Source organism: Panthera leo, chromosome A1 (assembly GCF_018350215.1).
Source record: "Panthera leo isolate Ple1 chromosome A1, P.leo_Ple1_pat1.1, whole genome shotgun sequence".
Classification (NCBI taxonomy): domain Eukaryota; kingdom Metazoa; phylum Chordata; class Mammalia; order Carnivora; family Felidae; genus Panthera; species Panthera leo.
Genome location: NC_056679.1, coordinates 57,812,539 through 57,834,455, shown reverse-complemented (window position 1 = coordinate 57,834,455; position 21,917 = coordinate 57,812,539). Strand labels below are relative to the sequence as shown.

The following is a 21,917-nucleotide window of genomic DNA, read 5'->3' as shown; positions in this document are numbered from 1 at the left end:
TGTTAATTAAATAGCTTTTATAATTTATATCTTATCCAATAAAATGCTTGGTACATTATCTGCTTCTCATAATTTAAATTTAAAAAAAATCCCAAGTGTTTTTTTCTTGCTGTATTTATTTTTTAATGCATTAATCAAATTTTACTTGGCCTTTAGATATGTCAACTAAATAATTGTATGCCAAAATTTCAGGTAGATGTTTTGACATATTTTCTGAAGTCTAGCTTGGCTGTGTTTATTCATGCTAGCTTTTTAGTCAACATGCCTCCAAATGAGCATTCCCACGATGTCAGGGAACAGGGCATAGATATCATAAAGGTACGTTATGACTGCAGAAAGTGAAATATTGTTCTCATGCTGCTATGAAGTGACATTCAAAATATATATTATTCATCCCTCACAATGAGCAAATTTAATTATATATTTTGATTCAACATTTCAAATGGATTAAAGTGGAACAGTCTTAAGTATGGGATTTAGCCTTGAAAATCCTGATGTGATGAACTCACTTCATTATATGTGAACACATGCTTATTGCATAATCTCTAATTCTCCTGTTTAAAAACATAAATGAAAAAAGTCTAAAATAGCCCTTTGAAAATCCGCAGCAATACATACAAGTATATTTGTTAATGTGTAGTGTATAGGTTCATTCTTTTTATATCACCTTCTATCTTTAGCTAAAAGGTGAAGAGCCGGTATCTCCATTACCACTGTTTTTTCGAATTTGACTTTATAACCTTGATACTTTAGGTATACCAGTATATCTAAAAACAGATAAGAATTTTTTTCTTCTCTCTGAATGCTAGGAAAAGTTATTGGGAAGATTTTGTCTTTCTGATGAAGCACAGCATTATAAAAAGAAAGGTTTTTGGGGACTGTCACAATTGATGTCTCCTTCTTTCTCTTCTTGAAAATCGTGATTTGAAATTAAAAATGCTAGTATGTATGCACACAGTCTAACCAGAATTTTATTAAAAATATCAGAAAATCTACTGGTAAATTTTAAATTATTCAATTGACACATTTTAATATTAAACAAACTTTGAAGATTTGTGGAGACACAAAGAACTTTGAAGATGTGTGGAGACACAAAGAACTTTGAAGATGTATGGAGACACACATAAAGCAGGAGAAAAGCACTAAAATATTTTTGTTTAAAAGATTAACATAGAATTAATTAATTTGCCCACCTGAATAAAATCTACATGGAAATTTCCCTGAAGTAAGACAGATATATCACATCTTTCATTATGGGAACTGTGTTTAAAAGTATTTTATCAAGGGGAACCTGGGTGACTCAATCAATTAAGCATCCGAATCTTGATTTCGTGAGTTCAAGCCCCATAGTTAGGCTTTATACTGGCAGCACGGAGCCTGCTTGGAATTCTCACTCTCCCTCTCTCTCTTCCCCTCCCAACCTGTGCTGTCTCTGTCTTTCTCAAAATAAATAAACTTAAAAATTGTTTTATTAATAGCTTAAGACTGTTGACTTTTTCTGCATCATTATTTTAATTATTTTCTTTAATGTTTAATATATATTATTTTTGTTATTGTTATTATAATTGAATGCATACTATTTACTAGACATTATATTTTTTAAATCTTTCTAACAACTCTTTCAGACATTACCATAAGTATTTTAATATTTTTTAATGTGTGTTTGTTTGTTTGTTTGTTGAGAGAGAGAGAGAGAGAGAGAGAGACAGTGGGGAAGGAGCAGAGAGAGGAAGAGAGAGAATCCTAAGCAGGCTTTGCACTGTCAGCATGGTGAAAGCAAGAGTTTGGTGCTTAACTGACTGAGCCACCCAGGTGTCCTTACCATCACTATTTCATACATAAGTCTGAATGTTTAATGACAATTATGTTGCTATAATTACAAATATATAAGTTAATGGAGAAATAAATGAACATATATACATTTTTTGTATCATGTACCATGAATTACTGTAAGATTTTCAAAAATGTATAAATATGCCTAATTAAAAATTCAGAATTTTTCATTGCAATCTTAAAATATTTTATATATTTGCACATTCACTTAAAATGTTTTATCCAGAGAAAGCATGCAAAAAATTTGTTTAATAACATAATTTTTAAAATCATATTGCTTTTCTACTCATCATCTCTTTGGTTTGACAAGTTATTGAATTAATAGTAATATCTTGTGTCATCATAAACTTTCATTTGTATATACAGCACATTGGGGAAGTTATTTCTGGCTAAAATCTTGATCAGTATAATCCATCAGAATTATAAATAAACCAAATATACAATCAAATTTGTAACAATATTAAAAATATTAAAAAGCTAAAAAGAAATGTGAAATTGATTTTAGAAATATATTTTATTTAACCTTATTACTCAAAATGTTATAATTTATCATGTAAGTTTATAAAATTATTGAGAGTTTTTATGCTTTTTTTGTTTTTGTACTGTCTTTAAAATCGTTTATGTACTGGACAGGTGAATACATTTCAATTCAGACTAGTTACATTTCAAATGTCTGATAACCAAGTGACTACTGCTTGACATATTGGACACTACCGGTCCTGATTAATGATAAAATTCTATTTAATTGCAACGTGTTAATCCTAATATTCAAGATAATGTGACCCTAAATGTCATACCTTTGAGGTGGACTTTCTTCAACCTAGACAGCTATTGGAGCTCATTAGTATGGTTGAAAGGACAGTGAAAATAGGTCATCATCTAGTTCCCTTACATAAAGTATCTCTCTAGCCTCCTCTTCTTAGAGTGTTATAGCCACTGAGAACTGATGCAATGAGAATTGTCAATGAGAATTGATACAAACATGTTTCCCTCTTTCATTCCACAGAGCACTTTATACATCACTCTTCTCTTATTTTCTTTCTCCTGTTCTGGTTACAAGCTGCCTTCTCAGAGAATCCATACTTTCAATGTTCTGCTGTTTTCCACGAACATTCCCATGGGAATTAATTCATTTCTTTTTCTACTTTTGTCCTACAGATTTCTGATAAATAAAAACCTCTGTTAATATGGTTTTTAAAAAAAATTCTGTCAAATAACTAATTGTTTATTTTTATGAGTATATATTTCCCAGACAAATTTACGAAAATATAATAACATTAACCATTTCAAATAACATAATTTTATTAACAAATAATCTATCCTGGGTGTGTGTGTGTGTGTGTGTGTGTGTGTGTGTGTGTGTGTGAAGGATATTAATTTTAAAAAGTACACTCAGGTCCAGATATGCTTCACAGTGAATTAAAATTGTAGCCTGAATTGCTACAAACTTTCAAGTATAAAAAATATTTTTACATGCAAATTGACATTTTAATTGTAGTACAGAATTCCTTTCCAAATTAAATAAAAATAAAATAATATTCTGTGATGCTCTGTAACCAGATCTTTACAATACCTAACTGGCATAGCCATAGGCATCTGTTAACTTCTTACTCCAAAAAGTGAAATTTTTTCCATATCGTAAGTTTTGCTTGATAAGCTAAATCTTACTTTCAATTTAAGGGTAATATCAAATAAGTTTTCTTTTTTACCCTTAATCTGAAAAATTAGGAATTCTGACTAAAAAAAATAATACTAAATAGAATTGGAATCAGTATTCTCCATAAAATAGCATTTCTTTTTATCTTAGATGATTAAATTGGGTGATCCAATTATTCAAATCTGTTCAAAAGTTAATTGGGTGATCCAATTATTCAGATCCATTCAAATCACAATGAACCAACATCCATCTTCAGACAAGGTAATGAAAATATAAAAATGATGCACTTCTAAACTCGTATACTTCACATACCTCCATGTTTTGTACTTCTCAAAATATTTTAATATTTTTTACATGTGGTTATTCAATAGCTAGAAAATGAATAAATCTCCCAAAACACACATATATATACATAAAACATAGAGAAATAAATATTCACTGTAGCTCACTTAAACACTTGTATTTCTCTACCCTGCTTACCTCTAGAAAACAAGATAAATTAGTCTATGATCTAGCAATCACACTTCTGGGTATATCCAAAGGACTTGATATCAGTATATCAAAAGATATCTGCACTCTCACGTCTATTACAGCAATAGTCACAGTAGCCAAGATATGGAAGCAATCTAAGTGTCTGTCAACTGATATATGCTTTTTTTTTGTTTAAAGGCAACACACACACACACACACACTCACTCACTCACACAGAAAGGAATATTACTCAACCTTTAAAGAGAAGAAATTCTGCATTTGTGACCACATGAATAAACCTGAAGGATCTTATACTGAATAAATTAGGCCAGATACATAAAGACAAATACTGCACAATCTCACTTATATGAGGAATCTAAAGTAGTCACACTCACAGCCTTAATAACTTGAAATTACTAAATATGTAGAAGTTGACTTACTTTATTTTAGGAGTGTTATTATTGCCGTGCTGCCAACTGTTACAGACAGAAGGAAACTGAAGATCAAAATTGTTAGTTTTCCTTCCACATTGCTAGTAGCCCTGTAAGTTTGACAACTTATTATGTTTGCAGTATTTTTACTAATATTTTATATTGGAGTAAGCTTCTCATTTGGATTCTGTAGTGTATTATCTATGAATCTTTGTAAAAATAATTTTACATATAGAAGCTACATGTGCAATAATTTAATGAAAGCTAAGGATGTAAATCCTAAGGATCTAGAGATGAGTAAGACCATGCTCACGGTCCACTTCTGGAGGCCTGCAAAGTAAGCAGAAGACTATCATGCACTGTGAGTAGTTCTAAGCTGAAATCAATAGAAGGAACTAAAGATGTTCAACCTCTAAAAGGATAGGGAGTGGTTGGAGTCTAGAAAAAATTTTCCTGAAGTTAAGATTTCTCAGCTGAAGTGGGCAAAATGTTTCAAGATCCTATAGCCAGAGAGTATGAAAGTTTAAAGTTTAAGGAGTTCAGAACAGTCATGGAAAGTCACTGGCAACATAATAAGATAAGTGATAAGTAAGAAATAACACAATAATGAAAATATGATGATAAAATGTCAAAAGACATGTAATTTTGTTTCAAGGGAGAAATAATTACAATGTAATAAATGGACTATTTCTTTAAATATCTTTTCTACAAAGAATGCTAATATGTCCTTTCCTTTATCACTTACTCTAGAGAAATATGAACTATATTATTCTTTTTAGAGTTTCAATTATCCATGTTAAAGATATTTCACCTCCTTTCTGACTACATAAATGTTCCCCAGATGCTATCCATTTTTATTCCAGCAAAAGGAAGTTTCAATAATTCTTATGTAAAAATAAGTCCTGAGTAGCTTATCTAACTTCTTAGAATAATGAAATATAGGAAGAAGTTTCTGCATGGATATACTTTTTTTTTCTTTACATATTTTTCCAATAGGCAAATCTATTTTATATAGCGATGTCATTTTATTCAATTTTAATTTTTAAACAATTAACATATGAATACTGAAATATACTCATAAGGCAAAACAGAGAGGGGGCATAATAAAGATTTTCTTCTGTATTCTTTATACTAGGAATACAGAAATAGAAAAGCATGGCTTCAAAAACTCAGAGGAACTTGATAAAAACAGCTTACTGTGTTTAGCTTTTTACATTTCATAATCTGCATTAAATGAAACAATTTATTTATGTATTTGATCACATTGACATTCATCCATAGTGGAATTCAAAAACAAAATCAGGCTTGGATTTTTTTTTTTTTTTTAGTTTTCTACTGCATGTATCAAACTAGCCAAGGATAACAAATTTAGAATGTTTATAGAACTCATCATAAATGTATCTATTATTGAAGTTGATAAATGAACTTCTCAGCCCATTAAAGAAGAAAGGGATATCAGAGTATTATATTTGTTGCTTTTCATGGAATGTATTTAAAATGTTGAAAAATATCAAAGAATATCTCAATCAATGGCAAGACATACAAACAAATTTGGTGTTTTTTTATAAGAAAATTTTATCAAAACATATTATTATAAAAGTAGTACTTATTGGCTTTTTTCTAGTATATAAATTTAACACCAGAAACAAATCTATTTAAAGATATCTTCACTTATTGAAACAATGTTCTTGCAAAGTAGACTGTACTTATTGTTTTCCTAAAAATATAAGGACAAACTGCTCCCCATTCAGTTTATGAAATAAAATTAATTGTGTAGGCTTTCTCTTATCTGTGTGTATGTGTGTACATGTGTGGGTATACACATATAACTGGAAAGAGTTATTTCAGTCATTTTAAAAGATAAAAAATTAACTATGCATATTTAAAGATACTATATTTTGTGGTAAAAGTGTAGAAAACAAAACAAAAAACTTAAAATAAGTACAGTGATCATGTTGCTGGTAATAGTATCAATGTTTAAATGATTTGATAAAATTAAAAAAAAATATTTGCTTTATTGGTTACTACTGTGACATCTAGATTATGGTATAATATACCTAAAAGTCATTTGTTTAAAAATAAATTTTGGTAAAATGCTGACATCCAATCCTGTTAGATTGATTTGTTTTGTATTCTGAGGCAGTATGAACTGGACTGGTTTGAAGAGAGCCAAGGAACAATACAAACAGGATGGTGGTTTGAATATGAAGCCAGTTATATAGTTAGCTTTATGGCCTGGTATATTTTGAATTTAAGATATAATTTTAAATGGACAGAAATAGCTCCTATGCATTTAATTTCATGGAAATCCTTAATTTCATGGGTGTGCCTTAACAATGTACTATGTTCTAACTAGAGCTTGAAGCTTATTTTGGATATTGGATTGAAGATTTATTAAAGATAGATAGATTTATCCTTAAACATTACATTTTGATCCACCTGTATGTTTATGTGTATTAGAATATCATTCACTAAAGGTTTTGCGCTTATTTGCTATTACATGGCCAAAACATTTATTGGAACTATTATGATTTATTCATGTAAATGGCATGGGTCATGGAAAATTATTTTTCTGCTTAAGTGTCTGCTTAATTAAATTGCTGTTTTCCAGCACTTATTTTTTACTTCCATTTCTGTATAACAAAAATAATTTCTGTATTCATGTGGCATTTATTTGATTTTATTGTAAAAATTGGTTAAATGTAAAATAAAGAAAATGAATTGAAATATATTTTATGTATATCAATTTGGAGACTAGATTTTTGTTTTGTTTTTGGAACTTTGGAGGAATCCTCAAGTTGACTCCTATTCTTCTAACAAGATTCAAAAAATCATTGATCTCATTCTTGCTTTCTGCTATTAAGATACTACAGAATAATAATCGTTTATATTTCCTCCTCCATGTCTGGAAATGTACATTTGCTCAAGACTTCTTTTAGTAAAAAAATCACATATAGAGTCTACAATCTTGTCCCCAAGCTGGCTTGTTATTGTATTCTGGACTTTTTAGTTAACATGGATATTTTTTTAAAGATAAAATATATTATGACTTTATATTTATTAATCACATTCAATAATACATCTTATTTTTATTTATTTTTTTTTAATTTTTTTTTCAACGTTTTTTATTTATTTTTGGGACAGAGAGAGACAGAGCATGAACGGGGGAGGGGCAGAGAGAGAGGGAGACACAGAATCGGAAACAGGCTCCAGGCTCCAAGCCATCAGCCCAGAGCCTGACGCGGGGCTCGAACTCACGGACCGCGAGATCGTGACCTGGCTGAAGTTGGACGCTTAACCGACTGCGCCACCCAGGCGCCCCCATCTTATTTTTAAAATACATAATTATTATTTGTATTGACCTTTTAACTGCACATCTTTAAAACAAGTCAAAAATCGAGTTTTCAAAAACCACCAACAAAATTACTTATTTGCTTTATCCTGCAACCTGCACAATAGTATAGTATGCTTTATTGTAGCAATAGTTAGAAGTCAAGAGTATTAGGTTATGTAGTAGAAATAAAAAAAATCTCTTCATGATGATATCATAGTGTGCATCACTCTTTCAGATCACTCTAGATCTGAAAGATCTACAATGTACAATAGTCCAAGTTTCCTAAATAATTTGCCACTCTCTTGAAAACTGGAGTAAAGCAAAACTCTCAGATCATCATATCAGAGGAAAAAGAATACATTTTGAGTGTTTATATTTATTGTCACCAATGAGCATATATTGAATTTTTAGTGTATTATGTAGACTATGTGCACTTAATGAACTTAATATATTTTAATTAATACGATTAAGGTTTTTAATATGTTAAAATTTCAATTCATAAGTTCATAGGAATATTTGTGGAAGTAAAACTGTTAGTTACTGTAAGAAATATATGGAAACAATTCATTATTATAAAAAGAGGTAATTAGAAAAAATTCAAGTGATTATCCTGTCCCTGCTTTATAGATTGTACCTCAGTGTAAACCCATGTGATTAGGACACAATCTCTTTATAAAAGTATTAAAGTATTACCGAAAACAAGAATGCTAACATTTTGCAAGCCCTCATGAATTAATGGAATAAAGAAATAATTGTCAGTGGTTTTGAATATCACTAAAAGAGAGACAACCAGACATTATGATCACTTTAATGGTCAAAATAATTTTTGAACAAAATTATTGCCAAAATATTAAGCCTGAATTTATCTAGAAACTGGATTAAACTATTAATTTACATGCAATTCAGGAAAAGAATATGCAAAATGACCACTGGTATGTAAATATCAAAAGCCAGACTGCTTATGTTATTAAAAGAAAATTATTTCTTCCATAAACATACATTTAGAAAAATATGTGGGTGAGGAAAATTATACAAAATAAAGGATACGTGAGAAGCCATAATAACCAATTAAAATTTATAACCTTTGTCTGTTTGCCAATGACTATATATGGAGTGATAAGAAAGTCTCTATGTTAAAATTTTTAGGTTTGTTAATGTTATTGTGGCAATAGATGAAAAAAACCTTCATTAAAAATGCCTTCTGGGGGCGCCTGGGTGGCTCAGTTGGTTAAGCGTCCGACTTGGACTCAGGTCATGATCTCGCGGTTCGTGGGTTTGAGCCCCACACTGGGCTCTGTGCTGACAGCTCAGAGCCTGGAGCCTGCTGAGGATTCTGTGTCTCCCCCTCTCTCTGCCCCTCCCATGCTCATGCTCTGATGTTCTGTGTCTCTCTGTCTCTCAGTAATAAATAAATGTTAATTTTTTTTTTTAAATGCCTTCTGAAGTACAATTACATAGTGTTAAAATTTGTTTGAAAATTATCTGGGATGGGGAGTGAATAGGCAGAGACATAGATGAAACAAAATTGTATCTTGATAATTACTGAGGCTGAAAGATTGACATATGAAGATTCATCATGCCAATCTATTTCATATATATTTGAGATATACCATAATATATATAAAAAATCTAGAAACATAAATATTTCTATACCACTAATAAGAACCCATTCAATGATAAATGCATTTTGCATTGCCTCTCTTATCCCAGCAGTTATAAACACATTTATTTGTATTTTAAAGTTAAAGAATATGTTAATTAAATCAAAAGTAAAAGTTCACAATTTAGAGAATCTATTAAATTGTGGATTTAGCTGACATAAAAGCAATCGAAAGTGTCAATTGAACTTGGTTCCACTACCAGCTGCACTGTCTTTGGGGAAAAGAAGAAGGTGGCTGTTTGGAAGGGTAATTGTATCAAATTTCAGGATGCTCAGTCAGATATAACTCTTGGGCTTAGGACAATCATCATTCAGATCTCTCTTTTTAATTTCTATTTTTGTGTCTGTTTTCATTTTAATCCATTGTAAGTCTAACATTTTTGTTTATTAAGATACTTCTCTCTTTATTTTGTTTCACTCAAATAGCAATTGCTTTGACTTATTCTAATTCATAAATAGAAAAATCACACTGTCTGTAATCATTTTTAAAAATGTTCCATTGCTTTGCTTATTACTGAACATTATTTTCTTCAATTTATCTGGAAATATATAGAGTAAATGTTAAGCTAAGAAAATTATCATAATTTACATACATAATCTAAAATATAGGTGATGGAGTGCTGGGGCTCATTTGTACCTTTTAGACCATTAGAATTGTATCATTTTTTCTTTTATAGTTAAAGCCCATTTCCAGATCTTCATGGAAAAAGAGAAGCCAAGTATTAAATATTCTGCCTCATAATTCTAGTGAGCAATGACTACAATCTAGTTAAGAATATTAAATTTAACTGTCTTTGAGACTACTGAAGTAATATATATGATATATTATTTGGTCACATTAATGAACTTCTTATAATGAAATAAAAGTCACTTTAATTTATTTGCAAGACAATATTAAAGCAAGATCCACATGCAATTAGGTGTGCATTGGAAGTCTAAATTTTGACCCTGTCAAACAAACAAAATGGAAAAGTTTCTCTGTGAAACACTCTTCAAGAGCAATAAAAACATAAAATTCACAAAACCCAACTTAACCAAATAAATGGGAGTACTATGTTAGATAAACATGGGAAAAGTTATTATTGCATGATAATGACTGATTGATTCCCTATCTCCTAATATGCATAGATATGTGTATGTCTTAACCTATTTGATAGTTAAAATACTGGAAGCTTTTTGACTTTCAAATAGTTGCTAAAATTAAATACATAAAAGAGTTCCAATGAGTGCATTAGCATTTATGAGCTTTGCAGAGGGTAAAACTATTTAATCCCTTCCCAGAATTATGATCAGAATGAGAAATTTAAATTCTCTGCTATTATATGTTTAATGATATTTGAGTGTATAGGAAATAAGTTTACAGAAAAATTTAACAGATATATGGAAGACCAACGAATGGTTACATTTTATAAAGAAAATGGCTGTGCAGATCTTTTGACAACCCTTTCAAATTTACGTAGTCCTTTTTTTCAAAGCCTACTCTAAATACTGAAATTAGCACATAATGTGGAATCTTAGAGATTAAAAAAAACATCAGAACATGAGAAACATCTCATATTTAATAGAATGTGTGGTATAGTATTCCAAAATGAATGTATGTTTTAGAATATTAATGAAAAATTTTGTTTGGAACAATGTCAATAAGGAACTAGGTACACAAAAAGAATTCTATATTCCTATTTTAGAATAATAAATGACATGATACCTGTTCTGAAGTTGCCACCATGAACTATTTAATTTTGTTATGTTTATGATGTAATCAAATGTGGCCATGTTAAGAATTTCAAGAACTTGTGGCATAGAATAAAACCAGTTATTAGGTATATTCCTTTCCAAGAGTAGACAGATCATTATAATAGTAATTAACATACAATAAACACAATAAAAAAGAGAAAATATTTATTATGATAATAACAGGTAGCAGCAGCAGTAGTAGTAGTAATATATCTCAGCTGCAACTATTCTGTGAAGTGTAAATTCATCATCCTACCTTAAATTTTAACATTTAATATTCAGAGGGGAAAATTAACAAGATTCTGGGAATCAACAAATAGATGCTCTACTACAGTAAATGAAATAGAAGGTGGGCCCTTGTGATACCAGCATTTTGTTGTTCACGCTTTGGGCTTTTTTGTGTAATTCCTTTCCTTTCCAATGAGAAAGATTCAAGACTTGCTTCTAAATGATAGACTATGGCAAAGGTATGCCACTCCTGTGACTACATTAAATAAGATTCAATTTTGCTAGCAGAATCACCCTAGTTTTTATCTGTGTGTGTTTGGCTTAAGAAGCAAATTGCCAGGATTCTTACTACTGTAAGGAAATGAATTCTACCAATGACCTAACATCTCTGGGAAGTAGATCTTTCCCAGTTTGAGCCTCTGGATTGTAAACCAGCCTCGAAGACCTTTGATTTCAGCCTTGTGAGACTTTTAGAAATGATCCATCTAATTCAGGCTTGGATTTCTGACTTATAATAACTGTGAGATAACAAATATGATTTATTTTAAGCTATTAAGATTTTCATAATGTGTTATGCAATGTATAAAACTAATAGAGATGATTGAAAATAAAACCAGTAAATAGGCTTCAGGGAAAAAAATATCATCGTTGCTTGCCTGGCAAGGAATAGGTATATCACTCAGTTATATGATCAGCAGGTTTCCCTGGGGAGATACTGTAAGCCCTCTGTGAGGGCTTTTTGAACATGAATGCTCATTTAAAGATTAGTCACTTTTGGGGCGCCTGGGTGGCTCAGTCGGTTGAGTGGCCGACTTCGGCTCAGGTCACGATCTCACGGTCCGTGGTACGAGCCCTGTGTCGGGCTCTGTGCTGACCGCTCGGAGCCTGGAGCCTGTTTCAGATTCTGTGTCTCCCTCTCTCTCTGACCCTCCCCCGTTCATGCTCTGTCTCTCTCTGTCTCAAAAATAAATAAACGTTAAAAAAATTAAAAAAAAGATTAGTCACTTTTTATAACTGATAGTTTTATTTTAAATGAATTATTCAAAATTAAAGAGAGTACACAGGTAAAGATATTAAATAAAGAATACATTTTTACTTTCAGAAAAATTCTACCTGTGTAAATTGGGCAGTTAAGCCAGAGCAAAATAATTGGAACTTATAACTAAACAATAACAGTTTTATAGAAGTTGCAGATTCTGAAAAGACCAGAAACAGGACAAAACCCTAAGAGAAGGGCATGGTAGGAAGAAGGTCAACAGGAAAAATATGGCATTTTATGAATATGAAGTAGTGTTGTTCTGGCACCATTTTTATATAGTTTGGATCTATTAAATCAATAGAAAAAGAGTAAAATAAAGATTACAAAAGCTATATTAATTTTAGGAGTATAGAACATCCGCACAAAAGAACACTCTTGAAAAAAGAGACAAACAAAAACCAGACCCTTGAATCAGAGAACAAACCGCTGATTGCCAGAGAGTGGTGGGGAGTGGGTGAAATATGAAAAGGGCATAAAAGTACACTTACTGTGATGAGCACTGAATAACGTACAGAATTGTAGGATCATTATATATCACACCTGACACTAATATCACACTGAATGCTAACTATACTTGAAAAAAAGACTTTTCGAGAGTTATCATTTCTAAGATATGACAAAATTCATATATCGAGACTCAAAAAGAGAGGCTATCCCAAATCTAAACCTAAGTCAGCCTGTACTTATGGGAAACCTAACAAACACCAGTGTTAGCTAGCTTATCCTTCCCTAGAAAATAAGACCTGCTAACCTTTTAAGGAAATCCCTGCCCTCCTAGCCATTCATGCCCTGTTTCTGCATTCACTCTTGTAACACTCTATAATCCCCACATCCCTCATGAAGAGTGCTCCACTGCTCACGAGGCACTGTAGTTCCATGCGTTGTTTCCCCGTGAATGAAGCACATTACAATTGTTGCTACCTTGTCTATTTTGTCATTTGACAGACATAATATGTGTCTCATCATTAAAACTGAAGAAATATAATGCATCTATTGAGTTTTCATCTAATCTGTAGGAATTAAACCCTAAACCTGGGCAGCAGGGCCATTAGAGAAGAGTGGGTAAGAGCTCTAGAGTTAGAAGATCATGATCTGAAATTCTCTCAAAATCCCTGATTACATCAGAATGACTGAGGAACTGAAACGCAGGTAATGATACGGACTCCTAAAGTCTTCATGGCTTTTAAATGGCAAATGGATAATAAATTCAAATACAAATCTTCAAATATTTAAGAACAATATAATAGAGTCACAGATAAATGGAATTCACCTCTTCTCTATATTTACAAATTGAAGAATTGGCAAATACATAGTACTTTTTGCCCCAAAACTGACCATTGCAGAAAAGCGTCAAAGACCAAAGAGAATCTAAAATACTAGGCTCAGTCAAAATTCTGACTTTTTTCTTATCTAAAAGGAAAAAGCATCACTGTGACTACACTGTCCCTTTTCACCTGAAAGAATATTTTCTTATGTCTAAAAAGAGAAAAAAAGTAAAAGGAGGAAATCCAAATGCAAATCGTGTGTTCATTTTAATTTCCCAATTTTTTACTATTACAGTTACTGACATAAAATTAAAGAGATACATGAGAAAGCCAAATTGATCACTTTCATTATTGTTAAGTCTATTAAGTCTTGACATTCTGAAGAATAATATCCACTGTGGCTATCACTGGTTGCCAGTATGATTAACTGGCATTTGCTGAGATCATTAGAAACATGATATTTTATTGACTTAGAGGTGGAAATCCTTTTGGATTTGAATTATTTAGTTCTGAGCATTTCAATACTTATCTTGTTCATGTCCATAACAATACGACATTAACACAGAAGTGAGGTCAGACGTGAGGTTACTTCTCAGTCTCTTAGCCTGTGCATGTCTCAGATTCATCTCATTCGAATATCTGTCTCACAAGTAATTTCCAGTGTCATCTCATTCCAGGTACCAAATTGCCTCTTAGTGAATGAATAATCATCAGTTTGCAGCTATAAATGAAATTAACACATGTACATTGTATTAATGCTTTTTGAAAATCAAATTAGTGTTAGAATAACTTATGTATAGACCTCCATTTAATGTATATACATTTGTTCTGTCTGGCCTTTTACACCAATATACAATTTTTAGCAGTATACTTGGAAATCAATTTCTATCTGAGGTAACTAAATTTCTTTAAAGATGAAATGGAAAAAATAGAACATAAAATGACAAAATATATTTTTTAAATTGTAAATTATCTTTTGAATCTTTTTTTTTTAATTTTTTTTAACGTTTACTTTTTATTGAGAGACAGAGAGACACAGAGCATGAGCAGGCGAGGGGCTGAGAGATGGAGAGACACAGAATCCGAAGCAGCTTCAGGCTGCGAGCTGTCAGCACAGAGCCTGATGCGGGGCTTGAACTCACAAACCGCGAGATCATGACCTGAGCCAAAGTCAGACGCTTAACCGACTGAGCCTCCCAAGCGCCCCATCTTTTGAATCTTTTGACCCCTGAGCATTTACATGATATGTTATACTCCTGATTAATGTAAGACATATTTATGGTTTCACACTGCCAGGGTTTGCTACATCCTACTAATTAGCACCATATTTTGGAAAAGAAAACTAATTTACAATCAGGTATATTAAAATAAAATGGAAAAACATGAGGTAGGACACTGCACATATCTGATATTCAAAACTACTTTAACATTGTCAAAAGCAGTTATTTAGTTTATGTTATGTTTCTGAAAATTCAAATAAATTAAAAGGTGAAATATTAAGAATATAAAACATTTCCAAGTGAGTGAGTGTGTGTGTGTCTGTTTATCCGTGTGTAATAGTTTTCTGAATAACTTGGGAGTAAATTTCGTGCACTGAGTCCTTTTCCCTAAATATTTCTATGTATATTTTTCCCCACACAAGAAATTTTCTTATATAACAACAGTACAATTTTGAAATCAGTAAACTCAATACTGATATCAGAGCTGTTCTTAAGTTGTGTAGGACTCAAGGAAAATAGTTTTATTTTTCTCTTTCCTATATACATAATTTACTTTAAAATGTATTAGAAAATTTATGGGTGCATATAGTAATTTTATGATGATTTAGAATAATGGAAAAAGAGTATTTGGGTTTTTTTGCTCAAACTGCATATGAAAATTCTTCATAGTATATGAGCATCATCTCCGCTTGGTCAGGTCTAAGAACTATCTCTTAAACTTTTAATTTGTCAAAAGTTGCATTGCTGGCTGATTTAATATCTCCCAACATGAAAAACACAATAGTAACACTGTTATTACTCACATGCATGACCCTTGAGGATCAATATACATGAACCAATAGAGATCATCTTCCTTTGCTGCTTCATAACACCACTTATTCATTCCCAGCGACATCGTTGCTCATGATGCTGCATCATACAACACACCCTCATACATACTTGTTCTCAGTGACATGCCAACTGTTGTTATCATGTTCCATAGATGATGGCCACAAAGGCAAGTCTCACCCAGAATATGTAGGCAAGTGGCTACAACCTTTAATTTCATGGTTGTAGTAAATTTGCGTTCAGAATTTTATTGTGTAAACATAGAACATGTTTTCAGCCATGGATTCTCTTGAATTCTTTAGACTATAATCATTACACTTCTGGCTTATGATTTCTTCCAATATTAATCATACCCATTCTTTATACATCACACCAGTAGTATGGAGGGTGGAAAAGTGGAAGAGTGGTCCCTTTTATGCCTTTCCCTCATAAAGTATATATTAAGTCTGACCTGGAAGGAAAGAATAATACTACATAAATCAGTAGCAAGAGAGGACATTCACTGAGAGGGAACAAGGTCACAAGGATCTTTATTATGTTCACTTAGAGATATTTTATAATTTAAAATAACTATACATTTAAATCAGTGACCATTTTGAGTTAACTTTCGTATGTGGTACAGAATATCTGTTGAAGTTCATTTTTTATGTATCCAATTTATCAAGATCACTTTTTGTAAAGATTATCCTTTATTAAATTACCTTAGCACCTTTGTAAAAATATCACTTGACCACGAATACATGGGTCTATTTCTCAAATTTATTATTTTGCATTGATCTATTTGTCTACCTCAACATATTATATTACTCCCTTGAATATTGCAGCTTTATAATAAGATTGACAACAGACAGTATAAGTCTTATAAATCTTTTTTTGTTTTAGTGTGTTTTAGCCATACTGTCTTCTGCATTTCAATATTACATTTCAAATATGTTTTCTGCTTCTATAAAAGAGCTTGATAAGATTTTAACATGATTTCATTAAGCCTATAGATCAATTTTGGAAACATATACATCTTAACGTACTGAATCTTCAAACCCATATACACAGTGTATCTCTTATACACATCTTATTTAAATTCCTTCAGCGATGTTTAGTAGTTTATGGTCTTGCACTAAACATGAATTCAGGGTTTGACTGCCAAAAGAGAAACACGACAGCCATAATGATGTTTACAAATCTATAGCTTTTTTTCTTTTAAATATTTCTTTATTTTTTAGAAAGAGAGTGTGTGAGCAGGGGAGAGGGAGACAGAGGATCTGAAAGCAAGCTCCACATTGTCAGAGCAGAGCTCAATGCTGGGCTCAAACTCACGAACCGTGAGATCATAACCTGAGCCGAAGTTGGACACTTAACTACGCAGGTGCCCCTACAGTTTTTTTTTGTTTTTTTTTTTTAAGAAAAAGAATAATATGCTAGTAAAAGACTGAAATAAACATAAGCATAAAGGGCAAAGACTCCCTCAGAGCATAAGACACAGTAAGGTGAATCTTAAGCTCCCATTATCTTCCTTTTACAAATGCTATATCAAGATATACTTATCTCTTGGGTCAGAAAACTACCGATACGTGTACAGAATACATGAGAATCAGAGAACCCAAAGTGCAATTTCAGTTGAGGATTCTCATACCCTGTTGCACATATACAGATATTTTTCCTATATAAGCAGGCCACCTGGAAGTGTCACCAGGACAGAATACAGATTTTAAATTTCCCTGTTATCAATAAGTAATGTGACAACTTTATGTAAACCGCTCCATATAAACCCAAACCCATGGTTACAAAGCAACATTATTTTTCATATTATTTCATGACTCAATGTAGTTCAATGTGTTGCAGGTTATTTAGCAAAATATTCCAGACCAATTCCATGCTTGCTGAACTAACCCTCCATAGCACATATCTGTAGACCTTGAATATCTTTGGTCACATTTATCCTAATTATTTCATGTCTTTCAATATCCAAATGTTCATCATCAGTATATAAAAGTAGAATAGATTATATTAATTTTTTACCTTGATCCATGTTAAACCTGTTTATCAGTTTAAATAATTTTTGTTGTTTGTTGTTGTTATTAAATCCCTTAGGGATTTCCTGCCAACAATCACATCATCCAAATGTAAAGGCATTTTTCTTTTTTCCTGTCTGGATGGCTTCCCCACCCCCTGCTCCCACACTGCTGTCTAAAAGTAGAGCTATAATACAGACCAAAATGAAGACAGACCAACTAGTTAAGACACTCTTATAGTAGTCTGAGCAAATAGTTAAGACTAAGGTAGTAAGAAATATGGACTTAGACAAAATATTATAGTTATAAGTAAACAATTTGCTGCTGATTGGTTGTGGGAACATGGAAGGTAATGAGAGGAATCAAGAAAACTCCTCTATCTCTGTGTGAGAACTGCTGATGTGATGCACAGAGGGAAATAACTTGATGGCAGGGTATGGGTTTAGTGGGATATATATATATATATATATATATATATATATATATATGTGTGTATATGTATATATATATGTGTGTGTGTATATATATATATATATATCCCACCCCATTATATATATAATAACCTGATAAATATATATATATATATATATGTACACACACACATATATATGTGCTTCAATTTTGATAAGTTTATTTTTAAACGTGAGATCCACATTATATATATAGATAGATACACAGATATAGATAGATATCTATATAGATAGATACAGATATAGATATAGATATAGATATAGATATAGATATCTCAGGTTATTGTGATGGGAAGAAGAGCTACAAATTCAAGTCACCAGCATAGATAAGGCTTTTAAAGACATTGAGACAGATGAAATAATGCAAGAATTGTATTTATAGAATTTGGGGCATGTTCAAATAATAAGACAAAGAAGACTCACTGCTTTCAACTGTTTTATAGAACCAGGAGTCAAATATGCATAAAACTTAAAGTTTTAAAAACCAAAGGTCAAAATATTGATTAATTATGGTCATTAATATTCCTTTATTGTAAGCCATACTTGACAGTTGAATGGATGTTCAAGTTAGATCAAAAGTAATAGCCTTATAATGAGAACTACAGTTTCTAAGGTAGAGATATTTTCACAAAGGATGAAATAATATCAATATTCAATATGAGAAGTCCAATTATACAGACTTACAGCTTAGTCTTTATTAAGCCAATTCTCAAAATCTCAATAATAATAAAAATAAATTTAGCAAGTATACCATAGGTAAGATAGAAATTGAGATTAATAGTTCAAATTATTAAAACACTCTGACAGTGGTGTTAGAATAGATAAATTCATGGGCTGAAAAGAGAGGACAGAAGCACTTCCAATAATGTAATAATATTCATTACATTGTATTGCAATTAAACTGTGTAATTTTAAGATAGAGATGTACTTATGTATGGCAGTTCTACATCAAAATAAATATATACACAAAAAGTTATAAAAAGTTATATTAAACTATAAATAAACAGAAATTTTCCATATGCAATAAAAACTGAAGAGGTTTGCATGGATACAAGTTGCTGAAAAGGTTTCATAAGCTTGTCAGTCTTGCTCACTGGAAAAAATGACTCACAATGATGCCCTTGTTAGGTCTGTGTAGTATAATTGGCCTAAGAAAATATTCTTTATTTCTTTAACGCTGATGTTGTTTTCACATAAGATCCATGTAAAATTACCTGTATTTGAAATGCTTTTTTTTCTACTTTCAAATGTCAGGTTATTAAATTTCTTTTTTATTTCTCTATGGAACAGGCTGATTTTCCATTGTGTAAAAATGTCACAGAACAGCTGTGACCTTATGTTTGGAGATGACTGCCACAATGAAGTGTCAAAGCAAGTGAAAATGCCATTCTGTGATGAAATGAGCTACTTCTATCACATTAATCATGTTTATAATGACTGGCACAGGTGTAGATTGCTGAATATAAGATAACTAATAAAATGACTATTTACTATAATATTCTTCATTAGCAGTGAATTAGAAAAAAAAATTAAAGAGAGAGTTAGGTCACCATATGTCACATAAATGAGACCTAGGCTATTCACATGGGCAGCACTATGGGCATATTCTAAGGCAGAATCTATTTTTATCATGCTATGGAACATTGGGACATTTTTATTTCTTAATATTTTATATTTGTTGTCATGTTAGAAACAGAAGTAAAATGTTTAACATCCAAATATTATCGCCCTTACAGACAAAAGCACTGAGACTTTCCTTTCAATTTAACAGAAAATAGAACACTTTTAACTTTTTAATAGCATAGGTATTTAGGAAGGCACATTGGAACATACTACCACAAGAATATTTGTTTTTCCTTTTATCTCACATTCTATTGAGTAATGAACCTACTTTAAAAAAAACTATGTATTCAAGCTTGCCAACTTTTCTCTTACTTCTAAGAGCATGTATCCACAACTTCTCATAGTTTTATATTACTTACAATTCTCATTTTTAATGAGCCTATGAAGAAAATGTAGGCAGTAAATAAATAGATGATCACTAGAATTCTACTTTGGATTCACTCTACACCTGCTTTATAAATGGATTCCTATTATGACTGTTTTTCAACAAAATTAAAGTGAACTGTATCAATAATGTACTATATCCATTATTCTTATTACTTCTAAAGAATGACAAATAATACTTGTCAAGGGGCGCCTGCGTGGCTTAGTTAATTCAGCCTCTAACTCTTGATTTCTGCTCGGTTGTGATCTCACAGTTAGAGGGTTCAAGCTCCACATCAGGTTCTGCGCTGATGGGGCAGAGCCTGTTTGGAATTTTTTCTCTCTCCTTCTTTCTCTGCACCTCCCCATTCACATGCTCTTTTCTTCTCTCAAAATAGATAAACTGTAATATATAGATATATTTGTCAAAAATAATGACATTAGAAAAAAGTATAGATGAGAGCATACATAAAGAGTATGAAGTCATACTTAAGGATTCGGAAATATGTTTAGTCAACATATTAAACGTGATTACATAATTTCTATAGTGTACATGTTATACTTTCCATTCTTTTCTCATTGGAAAGAGCAAATCTAAAAACATTTAAAAATATAGTTGTAAGTAAATGTTTCACCTAAAAGAAAAATTCACCAAAATTCAAATATTTTCAAGAAAGCTTAATTAGAGTGAGCTCAATATGTGTTTATTAATCATTGACATCACCTTCAAAACACACACACACACACACACACACACAACACACGGACACAAAGACACATCCTATATGCCCATGAGCACAAACTCTGCCAATTATATATATATACATATATATATATATATGTGTATATATATATATACGTATATATATATACATATATGTATATATATGTATATATATATATAAACACACACACACATATAAAGTATCTCTCTGATATTAATTTATTAGTTGTGTAAAAATCTGGTGTTCAGATCTCTGATTTGAGACTTTTATCCCTTCTGAGATAGCATGGGCTGGAACAACTGAACATTCATGTGGTGGAAAAAAGCTAGAGCTCAATATAATTGTTCTACCATAAAAACAAACAAGTATATGTGACAATTTACCTATAATTTTTACAAAAATATTTTTTTAAATAGGAAAATTATTTCTTTAGGATATGCAAAATTTTCCAAAAACACAATTTACCAAAGATAAATATGATAAATTGGACCTTATCAAATTGAAAACTTCTGCTTGCCAAATGACACTGTAAGAAGAATAAAACAGTAAACAAAAGGCAATTATAAGATATTTTCAAAATAGATAACTAATAAAAGACTTGCATCCAGAATGTATAAAGAACTCTCAAAACTCACTAAATATACAAGCAACTCAAAAAATCAGCAGAAGATTTTAAAAAGATTTTAAACTTCATTATGAAAACAAAGGCAAATTAGACCATGGAAAGATGCTTAATATCATTAGTCCCTAGTGAAACCAATTTAAAACCACAGTGATACACCTCTAAACACTTCCTAGAATGGCTATGATCCCACTCTTGCCATTATTAGGTGTTGATCAGGGAGTACAGAAAGCAAAACTCTCATATATTTCTCATATATTTCTGTTGCAGAGGCAACAGCTAGTATGGAACACAATTCCACTGTTTCTAATAAAGCTAATGTGCACTTACCATAAGACACAGCAATTGCCAGCAAACACTTTTGGTATTTACCCAAAGATGTGAATATTGTATTCAATCAAATAT

The 21,917-nt window shown here is 31.4% G+C and overlaps 1 long non-coding RNA gene across 2 annotated transcripts in view; it reads right to left on the bottom strand.

Annotated features, from left to right (window-relative positions):
• LOC122214113 overlaps positions 1 to 21,917 on the bottom strand; it is an 82,244-nt gene that overhangs the window by 17,286 nt on the left and 43,041 nt on the right. Inside the window, exon 4 of one of the 2 annotated variants that reach the window (XR_006199743.1) lies at positions 13,845 to 14,373. The exons of the other annotated variant lie outside the window; for it this stretch is intronic. This is a non-coding gene — a long non-coding RNA (uncharacterized LOC122214113). Of the gene's footprint in view, positions 1 to 13,844; positions 14,374 to 21,917 lie in introns of those variants that run through there. 2 annotated transcript variants of the gene reach the window in all.